The following is a 13648-nucleotide window of genomic DNA, read 5'->3' as shown; positions in this document are numbered from 1 at the left end:
CTAACCTCTAACCTAAGGAACTTGGTTCAGAATGTTTTATAGCTGACAATAGCTGAAGGATACCTTTTTCATCAGCACTTTATGTTTGAATCTTCCAGCTAGCTAGGAACAGGGCTCGATTCCCACCGTAAACCTAACCACCTTAACCACTATAACCCTAACCACTATAACCACCCTAACCACTATAACCCTAACCACTATAACCACCCTAACCACTATAACCCTAACCACTATAACCCTAACCACTATAACCAACCCTAACAACTATAACCCTAACCACCCTAACCACTATAACCCTAACCACCTTAACCACTATAACCCTAACCACTATAACCACCCTAACCACTATAACCCTAACCACCTTAACCACTATAACCCTAACCACTATAACCACCCTAACCACTATAACCCTAACCACTATAACCACCCTAACCACTATAACCCTAACCACCTTAACCACTATAACCCTAACCACTATAACCACCCTAACCACTATAACCACCTTAACCACTATAACCCTAACCACCTTAACCACTATAACCCTAACCACTATAACCACCCTAACCACTATAACCCTAACCACCTTAACCACTATAACCCTAACCACTATAACCACCCTAACCACTATAACCCTAACCACCTTAACCACTATAACCCTAACCACCTTAACCACCCTAACCACCCTAACCATCCTAACCACTATAACCACCCTAACCATCCTAACCACTATAACCACCCTAACCACTATAACCCTAACCACCCTAATAACCACCCTAACCACTATAACCCTAACCACCCTAACCACCCTAACCACCCTAACCACCCTAACCACTATAACCCTAACCACCCTAACCTTAACAATCATAACCACTATAACCCTAACCACCCTAACCACTATAACCCTAACCACTATAACCCTAACCACCCTAACCACTATAACCCTAACCACCCTAACCACTATAACCCTAACCACCCTAACCACCCTAACCATCCTAACCACTATAACCTTAACCACCCTTACCACTATAACCCTAACCACCCTAACCACCCTAACCACCCTAACCACCCTAACCACCCTAACCACTATAACCCTAACCACCCTAACCACCCTAACCACTATAACCCTAACCACCCTAACCACCCTAACCACTATAACCCTAACCACCCTAACCATCCTAACCACTATAACCCTAACCACCCTAACCACACTAACCACTATAACCCTAACCACCCTAACCACTATAACCCTAACCACCCTAACCATCCTAACCACCCTAACCACCCTAACCACTATAACCCTAACCACCCTAACCACTATAACCCTAACCACACTAACCACTATAACCCTAACCACTATAACCCTAACCACCCTAACCACCCTAACCACCCTAACCACCCTAACCACTATAACCCTAACCACACTAACCACTATAACCCTAACCACTATAACCCTAACCACCCTAACCACCCTAACCACCCTAACCACCCTAACCACTATAACCCTAACCACCCTAACCACTATAATCCTAACCACACTAACCACTATAACCCTAACCACTATAACCACCCTAACCACTATAACCCTAACCACCCTAACCACTAAAACACTAACCACCCTAACCACTTTAATCCTAACCACTATAACCCTAACCACCTTAACCACCCTAACCACTATAACCCTAACCACTCTAACCACTAAAGCCCGCTACCATCTAACCACTATTACCCCTACCACCCTAACCCTAACCACTATCCTAACCCTAACACCCTAACCCCTAACCACTAACCCCTAACCCCTAACCACTATAACCCTAACCACTATAACCACCCTAACCACCTTAACCACTATAACCCTAACCACCCTAACCACCTTAACCACTATAACCCTAACCACCCTAACCACCCTAACCACTATAACCCTAACCACCCTAACCACCCTAACCACTATAACCCTAACCACTATAACCACTATAACCCTAACCACTATAACCACCCTAACCACTATAACCCTAACCACTATAACCCTAACCACTATAACCCTAACCACTATAACCCTAACCACTATAACCCTAACCACCTTAACCACTATAACCCTAACCACTATAACCCTAACCACTATAACCACCCTAACCACTATAACCCTAACCATCCTAACCACCCTAACAACTATAACCCTAACCACTATAACCCTAACCACCCTAACCACCCTAACCACTATAACCCTAACCACCCTAACCACTATAACGCTAACCACTATAACCCTAACCACCCTAACCACCCTAACCACTATAACCACTATAACCCTAACCACCCTAACCACCCTAACCACTATAACCCTAACCACCCTAACCACCCTAACCACCCTAACCACTATAACCCTAACCACCCTAACCACCCTAACCACCCTAACCACTATAACCCTAACCACTATAACCCTAACCACTATAACCACCCTAACCACTATAAGCCTAACCACCCTAACCACTATAACCCTAACCACTATAACCACCCTAACCACTATAACCACCCTAACCACTATAACCCTAACCACCCTAACCACTATAACCCTAACCACCCTAACCACTATAACCCTAACCACTATAACCCTAACCACCCTAACCACTATAACCCTAACCACCCTAACCACCCTAACCACTATAACCCTAACCACCCTAACCACTATAACCACCCTAACCACTATAACCCTAACCACTATAACCCTAACCACCCTAACCACTATAACGCTAACCACCCTAACCAACCAAACCACTATAACACTAACCACTATAAGCCTAACCACCCTAACCACTATAACCCTAACCACCCTAACCACTATAACCACTATAACCCTAACCACTATAACCCTAACCACTATAACCCTAACCACCCTAACCACTATAACCACTATAACCCTAACCACTATAACCCTAACCACCCTAACCACCCTAACCACTATAACCCTAACCACCTTAACCACCCTAACCACTATAACCCTAACCACCTTAACCAACCAAACCACTATAACACTAACCACTATAACCACTATAACCCTAACCACTATAACCCTAACCACTATAACCACTATAACCCTAACCACCCTAACCACCCTAACCACTATAACCCTAACCACCCTAACCACTATAACCCTAACCACCCTAACCACCCTAACCACTATAACCCTAACCACCCTAACCATCCTAACCACTATAACCCTAACCACCCTAACCACTATAACCCTAACCACCCTAACCATCCTAACCACTATAACCCTAACCACCCTAACCACCCTAACCACTATAACCCTAACCACTATAACCACTATAACCCTAACCACCCTAACCAACCAAACCACTATAACCCTAACCACCCTAACCACTATAACCCTAACCACCCTAACCACCCTAACCAACCAAACCACTATAACCCTAACCACTATAACCCTAACCACCCTAACCACCCTAACCACTATAACCCTAACCACCCTAACCACTATAACCCTAACCACCCTAACCATCCTAACCACTATAACCCTAACCACCCTAACCACCCTAACCACTATAACCCTAACCACTATAACCACTATAACCCTAACCACCCTAACCAACCAAACCACTATAACCCTAACCACTATAACCCTAACCACCCTAACCACCCTAACCACTATAACCCTAACCACCCTAACCCTAACCCCCTTAACTACCCTAATAACCCTCACCCTAACCACCCTAACCCTAATCCCCTAACGCTAAACACCCTAACCACCCTAACCATAACCCCCTACCCCCTAACCCTAACCCTAACCACCCTAACCCTAACCCTCGAATCTGTAGTTTCCCTGGGGATATAGAGGAGGCCACAAGAATTATCTTCTCAGCCTTAAGGTCCAGGGGCTCCTCCAGCCGGTTCGTGAGAGGTTAAGGCTGAGGTCAATCAGACCCAGGGGCTACTCCAGGAGGTTCCTGAGAGAGGTTAAGGCTGAGGTCAATCAGACCCAGGGGCTACTCCAGGTGGTTCCTGAGAGAGGTTTAGGCTGAGGTCAATCAGACCCAGGGGCTACTCCAGGAGGTTCCTGAGAGGTTAAGGCTGAGGTCAATCAGACCCAGGGGCTACTCCAGGAGGTTCCTGAGAGGTTAAGGCTGAGGTCAATCAGACCCAGGGGCTACTCCAGGTGGTTCCTGAGAGAGGTTAAGGCTGAGGTCAATCAGGCCCAGGGGCTACTCCAGGTGGTTCCTGAGAGAGGTTAAGGCTGAGGTCAATCAGACCCAGGGGCTACTCCAGGTGGTTCCTGAGAGGTTAAGGCTGAGGTCAATCAGACCCAGGGGCTACTCCAGGTGGTTCCTGAGAGAGGTTAAGGCTGAGGTCAATCAGACCCAGGGGCTACTCCAGGTGGTTCCTGAGAGGTTAAGGCTGAGGTCAATCAGGCCCAGGGGCTACTCCAGGAGGTTCCTGAGAGAGGTTAAGGCTGAGGTCAATCAGACCCAGGGGCTACTCCAGGAGGTTCCTGAGAGAGGTTAAGGCTGAGGTCAATCAGGCCCAGGGGCTACTCCAGGTGGTTCCTGAGAGGTTAAGGATGAGGTCAATCAGACCCAGGGGCTACTCCAGGAGGTTCCTGAGAGGTTAAGGCTGAGGTCAATCAGACCCAGGGGCTACTCCAGGAGGTTCCTGAGAGGTTAAGGCTGAGGTCAATCAGACCCAGGGGCTACTCCAGGTGGTTCCTGAGAGGTTAAGGCTGAGGTCAATCAGACCCAGGGGCTACTCCAGGTGGTTCCTGAGAGAGGTTAAGGCTGAGGTCAATCAGGCCCAGGGGCTACTCCAGGTGGTTCCTGAGAGGTTAAGGCTGAGGTCAATCAGGCCCAGGGGCTACTCCAGGTGGTTCCTGAGAGGTTAAGGCTGAGGTCAATCAGACCCAGGGGCTACTCCAGGTGGTTCCTGAGAGAGGTTAAGGCTGAGGTCAATCAGGCCCAGGGGCTACTCCAGGTGGTTCCTGAGGAGGTTAAGGCTGAGGTCAATCAGGCCCAGGGCTACTCCAGGTGGTTCCTGAGAGGTTAAGGCTGAGGTCAATCAGGCCCAGGGGCTACTCCAGGTGGTTCCTGAGAGAGGTTAAGGCTGAGGTCAATCAGACCCAGGGGCTACTCCAGGAGGTTCCTGAGAGGTTAAGGCTGAGGTCAATCAGACCCAGGGGCTCCAGGTGGTTCCTGAGAGGTTAAGGCTGAGGTCAATCAGACCCAGGGCTACTCCAGGTGGTTCCTGAGAGAGGTTAAGGCTGAGGTCAATCAGGCCCAGGGGCTACTCCAGGTGGTTCCTGAGAGGTTAAGGCTGAGGTCAATCAGGCCTAGGGGCTACTCCAGGTGGTTCCTGAGAGAGGTTAAGGCTGAGGTCAATCAGGCCCAGGGGCTACTCCAGGTGGTTCCTGAGAGAGGTTAAGGCTGAGGTCAATCAGACCCAGGGGCTACTCCAGGAGGTTCCTGAGAGGTTAAGGCTGAGGTCAATCAGGCCCAGGGAATACTCCAGGTGGTTCCTGAGAGGTTAAGGCTGAGGTCAATCAGACCCAGGGGCTACTCCAGGTGGTTCCTTAGAGAGGTTAAGGCTGAGGTCAATCAGGCCCAGGGGCTACTCCAGGTGGTTCCTGAGAGAGGTTAAGGTGAGGTCAATCAGGCCCAGGGGCTACTCCAGGAGGTTCCTGAGAGAGGTTAAGGCTGAGGTCAATCAGACCTTCCAGACCCATGGAGCATGTAAGGTAGAGAGGATCATTTGTGGGGACGTATTCTCAGGCTCTGGTGGGGTTCAACTTTGAAGACAGAAGATAGCCCTATTTGGTAAAAGACCAAGTCCATATTATGGCAAGAACAGCTCAAATAAGCAAAGAGAAACGACAGTCCATCATTACTTTAAGACATGAAGGTCAGTCAATAAGGAACATTTCCAAGAACTTTGAAAGTTTCTTCAAGTGCAGTCGTAAAAAACCATCAAGCGCTATGATGAAACTGGTTCTCATGAGGACCGCCACAGGAATGGAAGACCCAGAGTTACCTCTGCTGCAGAAGATAAGTTCATTAGAGTTACCAGCCTCAGAAATTGCAGCCCAAATAAATGCTTCACAGAGTTCAAGTAACAGACACATCTCAACATCAATTGTTCAGAGGAGACTGTGTGAATCAGGCCTTCATGGTCGAATTGCTGCAAAGAAGCCACTACTAAAGGACACCAATAATAAGAAGAGACTTGCTTGGGCCAAGAAACACAAGCAATTGACATTAGACCGGTGGAAATGTGTCCTTTGGTCTGGAGTCCAAATTGGAGATTTTTGGTTCCAACCACCGTGTCTTTGTGAGACGCGGTGTGGGTGAACGGATGATCTCCGCATGTGTATTTCCCACCGTAAAGCATGGAGGAGGAGGTGTTATGGTGTGGGGGTGCTTTGCTGGTGACACGGTCTGTGATTTATTTAGAATTCAAGTCACACTTAACCAGCATGGCTACCACAGCATTCTGCAGCGATATGCCATCCCATCTGGTTTGGGCTTAGTGGGACTATCATTTGTTTTTCAACAGGACAATGACCCAACACACCTCCAGGCTGTGTAAGGGCTATTTTACTTAGCAATTTTTTATTTAACACACATTTTTCTTAAAACAGCAAGTTAGCTAGATAAATTGCCCGAAATTAATATAATTGGTTCAGAGTTTGTTTTGATATTTCAACCTGCATGTCCTGATTGCGTCTGGTGTGGATGGACAAAATCAACTTGCGTGCGATGGTGGACGCTCGATGGCGGACGTCGCATGTGGTCTGGGTAGCATGTAAGGTCTACACCTGTTGTATTGTATATAATATAGAATAATAATATGATGTTCCATCCTAGGTGAGGAACAACCCGCGTTCATGTCCAGTTTAACCGCACCCTCTCTAGAAGAATGTTCTGGTATCACGGACCGGACCTACGGTTACCAGAAGGGACAACCCTGTGTTCTCATCAAACTGAACCGGGTAAAACACACACACACACACACACACACACACACACACACACACCTTCTAACCACCCTGACCCCCTCTAACCTCTGACCTCTGTCCTCAGGTGATTGGGATGCTTCCAGGGAAGGATGGCCAGTCTCCTTATGTCACCTGTGGAGCCAAGGTCAGGCTGGCTGTATAACCCTAATCCTAACCCTAAACCCTAACCCTAACCCTAATCCCTAACCCTAATCCTAATCCCTAACCCTAATCCCTAATCCCTAACCCTAATCCCTAACCCTAAATCTGCATGTCTCTTCATCATCTGTTTCTCTCATCTTTGCTAATCCTTAACCCTAATCCCTAATCCCTAACCCTAACCCTAACCCTAACCCTAATCCCTAATCCCTAATCCCTAACCCTAACCCTAAATCTGCATGTCTCTTCATCATCTGTTTCTCTCATCTTTGCTAATCCCTAACCATAATCCCTAACCCTAATCCCTAACCCTAACCCTAATCCTAATCTCTAACCCTAATCCCTAATCCCTAACCCTAACCCTAACCCCTAATCCCTAACCCTACCCCTACCCCTAACCCTAACCCTAACCCTAACCCCTAACCCTAATCCCTAATCCCTAACCCTAACCCTAATCCCTAACCCTAATCCCTAAACCTAACTCTGCATGTCTCTTCATCATCTGTTTCTCTCATCTTTGCTTTTTATGTCACCATTCCATCTCTCTTTCTCTTAAAATGTACTTTCTTTGCCTGTAATATGTGATTGTCCCACCTAGATATCTTAAGATGAATGCAATAACTGTAAGTAACTCCAGATAAGAGTGTTTGCTAAATGACTAAAATGTAAGTGTAGATAGATAGAATGGTAGATATATCTACAGTATCTCACAAAAGTGAGTACACCCCTCACATTTTTGTAAATATTTGAGTATATCTTTTAATGTGACAACACTGAAGAAATGACACTTTGCTACAATGTAAAGTAGTGAGTGTACATCTTGTATAACAGTGTAAATTTGCTGTCCCCTCAAAATAACACAACACACAGCCATTAATGTCTAAACCGCTGGCAACAAAAGTGAGTACAACCCTAAGTGAAAATGTCCAAATTGAGTCCTCTTACATTCCTCCATGACGACATCACGGAGCTGGTGGATGTTAGAGACCTTGCACTCCCCCACCTTCCGTTTGAGGATGCTCCAAAGATGCTCAATAGGGTTTAGGTCTGGAGACATGCTTGGCCAGTCCATCACCTTTACCCTCAGCTTCTTTAGCAAGGCAGTGGTCGTCTTGGAGGTGTGTTTGGGGTCGTTATCATGTTGGAATACTGCCCTGTGGCCCAGTCTCCAAAAGGAGGGGATCATGCTCTAATTCAGTATGTCACAGTACATGTTGGCATTCATGGTTCCCTCAACGAACTGTAGCTCCCCAGTGCCGGCAGCACTCATGCAGCCCCAGACCATGACACTCCCACCACCATGCTTGACTGTAGGCAAGACACACTTGTCTTTGTACTCCTCACCTGGTTGCCACCACACACGCTTGACACCATCTGAACCAAATACGTTTATCTTGGTCTCATCAGACCACAGGACATGGTTCCAGTAATCCATGTCCTTAGTCTGCTTGTCTTCAGCAAACTGTTTGCGGGCTTTCTTGTGCATCATCTTTAGAAGAGGCTTCCTTCTGGGACGACAGCCATGCAGACCAATTTGATGCAGTATGCGGCGTATGGTCTGAGCACTGACAGGCTGACCCCCACCCCTTCAACCTCTGCAGCAATGCTGGCAGCACTCATACGTCTATTTCCCAAAGACAACCTCTGGATATGATGCTGAGCACGTGCACTCAACTTCTTTGGTCGACCAATGCGAGGCCTGTTCTGAGTGGAACCTGTCCTGTTAAACCGCTGTATGGTCTTGGCCACCGTGCTGCAGCTCAGTTTCAGGGTCTTGGCGATCTTCTTATAGCCCAGGCCATCTTTATGTAGAGCAACAATTCTTTTTTTCAGATCCTCAGAGAGTTCTTTGCCATGAGGTGCCATGTTGAACTTCCAGTGACCAGTATGAGGGAGTGTGAGAGCGATGACACCAAATTTAACACACCTGCTCCTCATTCACACCTGAGACCTTGTAACACTAACGAGTCACATGACACCGGGGAGGGAAAATGGCTAATTGGGCCCAATTTGGACATTTTCACTTATAATAATAATATGCCATTTAGCAGACGCGTTTATCCAAAGCGACTTACAGTCATGTGTGCATACATTTTTACGTATGGGTGGTCCCGGGGATCGAACCCACTACCCTGGCGTTACAAGCGCCATGCTCTACCAATTGAGCTACAGAAGACCACTTAGGGGTGTACTCACTTTTGTTGCCAGCGGTTTAGACATTACAGTTTTTCTGTCGCTTTGGTGCATTTTTCACATCATCCCTAACATGTGCAAAATAATAAGTGCATTTCTCAGAACAATTTGTACAAACTGCAATATACAATAGATATGTTTCTAAAGCTAGTCAGTCACTAAAAATCCTTAGTACATCTCTCAAAAGTAAATATTCATGCCAATGATCATGTCAGTGTCATCAGAATGATAAGTCATTGAGTCATTGTTCACGAACAAGGTTGTCAAAATGTTTAGGCATGTTGTCAATGGAACTGTGTACTTTGACAGTATTACCTGATGTAAACTTAGGCTACAGTTTGGATGACAGTTACTGTATTGAAAATGCACAAGGCTGCACTTCTATGGCATATATCAATTTCAACAGTACTATTTGCATATTACTGTATGTGGGTTATTGATTGAAAGAGACTGGACAACCCAAGGGGCACAAAGGAAAAAAACTAAATTAGAAAGAAACACAGGAAACCACCCCTAAGGCAAAACTTTTGCCCACAGCACTGTTCTAGTGCTGTCTCTACACATCCAGACGTTCCTGTCTGTCAGCCCACATATTCTCATCCACATCACACCGGATATTTTCCCTTCCAATGCAATGTGGAAAGAATCTTTGGAATGCCTTATCCATCCTCTGCAGGCGTCTACTGTGGTGTCCTCATGCTGCATCCATTGCAGCCAGCAGGGTCATCTGTGTGTGTGGCTGACGATCGTACACCTTCCACCTCCATGCTGAAAAAGAACTCCTCAATTGCTAAGGAATGGTGAATAAGGTGGGAGGAATTCCTATGAGCATCCTCGGTGGGTCACAAACCATTGCCTTATGATGTTTGATCGATGGAAACTCACATTATCACAAATGACCACATATTTTGGCAAATCCTCTCTAAACAGACCCCCCTCATCATCAGGGATGAGAGCCCTGTAGAGAGTCTCTAAAAAGTTAGTAGATGCTGGGTGTTGTATGGCCCTAAAAGGGGGGATATGGGTTAGGACACCATGCTCCGAAATAGCAGCACACATGGTGATATTTCCTCCCCGTTGGCCTGGCAAATCCACAGTAGCTCTGTGACCGATGATATTCCGACTCCCGCCTTCTGCATTTGGTCAGGTTGAAGCCAGCCTCATCCACGTATACAAAGTTGTGAGAGGGTTCACTTGATTCCAACTCCATTATACGCTATATCCCAGAACACACAGTTGAATTTGTTTTGGTAAGGAAGAGTGACATAAAATGTACACATATATTGCATGTTCCTTCCACAGCAATGGAAATGTGTGCAGTTTATGCTTACTGTACTATGTAACACTATAAAATGTTGCTGTAAAGTAGTTACATAGATATATGTTTTACCTGTACATACTGGTACCGTAGCTCCTTAATTCTGTCCTCATTCCTTTGGAATGGTACACTGTACAGCTGTTTCATACTCATCTGGTTTCTATGCAGCACCCTGTCGATGGTTGAGATGCTAACCGTATGGATGTTTTCAAAGACATCGTTGTCTTCTATAATGGTCCTTTGTATTTCCCTGAGTCTCATGGCATTGTTTGCTCGGACCATGGTGCAAATAGCCTCCTCCCTGTTGAGGTGTGAAAAGGCGTCCTCTGCCACCGGTTTGAGGTAATCTTGCAGTCCTATGTGTGGAAAATGCAGTGATGCATCGCACACTTTCACATAGACAAAAACTATGCGAACACACATTTTACTGTAAAACATACAGGTGGGTGCATGTAAGGTGCAGTATGTATCTGTATAGAGTATATTTCTGTATGCTGTGAAATACAAGTGGACTACTGTAATATGAAGCATTGTAGGAAGTATACAGTATACTGCTTATATACAGTAACAGTGCACTGTACATTGGTGGACATACCTGTTCTCTCTTCGAAAACGTTTGTACTATTGAGGACACGGTTGATCTCCCAATATTCGGCTGCACCCTTCGACCCGCCTCAGCCATTGTAAGGCCATGATTGACAACATGGTCTACAATAGCGACTTTTATGTCATCAGATATGCGCCTATGTCCTCTTCTGCCTCTTCCTCTGTTTTGCCTTCCACCACGCATCCTTGCTCCTCTTCTTCCTCCTCTTGGCTGTTGACCCTGTTCGTTTCCTGGTCCATCCATTATTGGAAAATTGCAACTCTGTGTTGTGGTCTGTCTATATATGCTTGCCAATTGATTCTTCATGAGATGCACCTTTGAGCAATTTAGACAACTGGTTGATTGTTGGTTGAACTAACACTTTACATTCCTTCATGAGTGAGGGTTAATTTCACCTGCACGATTCAGCAATTTACGTTTTGTACAAAAGGTCTAATAGAAATGTGTAAAACTATGCTTGACAGTTTATGACAAATAGTTCAACAATTTTGCATGTAATGGCTTATGCAAGGAACTAATGCCTAGATGTTTTGAGGGGTAAGACTATTCAACAGAGAACCATCTACTATATTTTGATCAACATGACATGAGCAATTGAAAATGTGGAAAAAAGCTGACACTTGTACATTATCAATTGCAATATGTACAAAAGCAATTGCAATTTGTTCAAAGGAATAAGAAATTGCTTTAATGATGTGCACAAGTGACTAGATGATTTGGAATTTGTACAAGTAGTATCAAGAATTGCACTTTTGATCTAAGAAATGCACCAAAGCGACTGAGAAAAACTGTAATGGCTGTGTGTTGTGTTATTTTGAGGGGACAGCAAATTTACACTGTTATACAAGCTGTACAGTCACTAATTTACATTGTAGCAAAGTGTCATTTCTTCAGTGTTGTCACATGAAAAGATATACTCAAATATTTACAAAAATGTGAGGTGTGTACTCACTTTTGTGAGATACTGTAGATGGATATATAGATGATCAATAGAAAGCTGACTGTCTGTCTGTCTGTCTGTCTAGATAGATAGATAGATAGATAGATAGATAGATAGATAGATAGATAGATGGATGATCAATAGAAAGCTGACTCTCTCTATCTACAGAAAGAAGACAATGATGCGATCGGAGAGCTGGCCTACTACCCTCCCAACGGAACCTTTAACCTCATGTACTTCCCCTACTACGGCAAGAAGGCCCAGGTACACACACAACACACATTTACAAGCATGTTCGCACACACACTTAAACAACACGCACAAACACACATGCGCGCGCACACCCTTTACCTCTTACTAGGGGCATCATGCATCCACACACACCCTTTACCTCTTACTAGGGGCATCATGCATCCACACACACCCATTACCCCTTACCAGGGGCATCATGCATCCACACACACCCTTTACCCCTTACCAGGGGCATCATGCATCCACACACACCCTTTACCTCTTACTAGGGCATCATGCATCCACACACACCTTTACCTCTTACTAGGGGCATCATGCATCCACACACACCCTTTACCCCTTTCTAGGGGGCATCATGCATCCACACACACCCTTTACCCCTTACTAGGGGCATAATGCATCCACACACACCCTTTACCCCTTACTAGGGGCATAATGCATCCACACACACCCTTTACCCCTTACTAGGGGCATCATGCATCCACACACACCCTTTACCCTTTACTAGGGGCATCATGCATCCACACACACCCTTTACCCCTTACCAGGGGCATCATGCATCCACACACACCCCTTTACCCCTTACTAGGGCATCATGCATCCACACACACCCTTTACCCCCTTACTAGGGCATCATGCATCCACACACACACATTACCCCTTACTAGGGGCATCATGCATCCACACACACCCTTTACCCTTACTAGGGCATCATGCATCCACACACACCCTTTACCCCTTACTAGGGGCATCATGCATCCACACACACCCTTTACCTCTTACTAGGGGCATCATGCATCCACACACACCCTTTACCTCTTACTAGGGGCATCATGCATCCACACACACCCTTTACCCCTTACTAGGGGCATCATGCATCCACACACACCCTTTACCCCTTACTAGGGGCATCATGCATCCACACACACCCATTACCCCTTACCAGGGGCGTCATGCATCCACACACACCCTTTACCCTTTACCTGGGGCGTCATGCATCCACACACACCCTTACCCCTTACCAGGGGCATCATTCATCCACACACACCCTTTACCCCTTACTAGGGGCATCATGCATCCACACACACCCATTACCCCTTACCAGGGACATCATGCATCCACACACACCCTTTACCCCTTACTAGGGGCATCATGCATCCATTCTTTTAGAGGAGGCTTTATGTG

The 13648-nt window shown here is 46.1% G+C and overlaps 1 pseudogene; it reads left to right on the top strand.

Annotated features, from left to right (window-relative positions):
- The window catches only part of LOC121556900, a 99502-nt pseudogene that overhangs the window by 82972 nt on the left and 2882 nt on the right, over positions 1-13648 (top strand).

This window comes from Coregonus clupeaformis, unplaced genomic scaffold (genome assembly GCF_020615455.1).
Source record: "Coregonus clupeaformis isolate EN_2021a unplaced genomic scaffold, ASM2061545v1 scaf0168, whole genome shotgun sequence".
Taxonomy (NCBI): Eukaryota; Metazoa; Chordata; class Actinopteri; order Salmoniformes; family Salmonidae; genus Coregonus; species Coregonus clupeaformis.
This window is presented reverse-complemented; position numbering and strand designations above follow the sequence as displayed.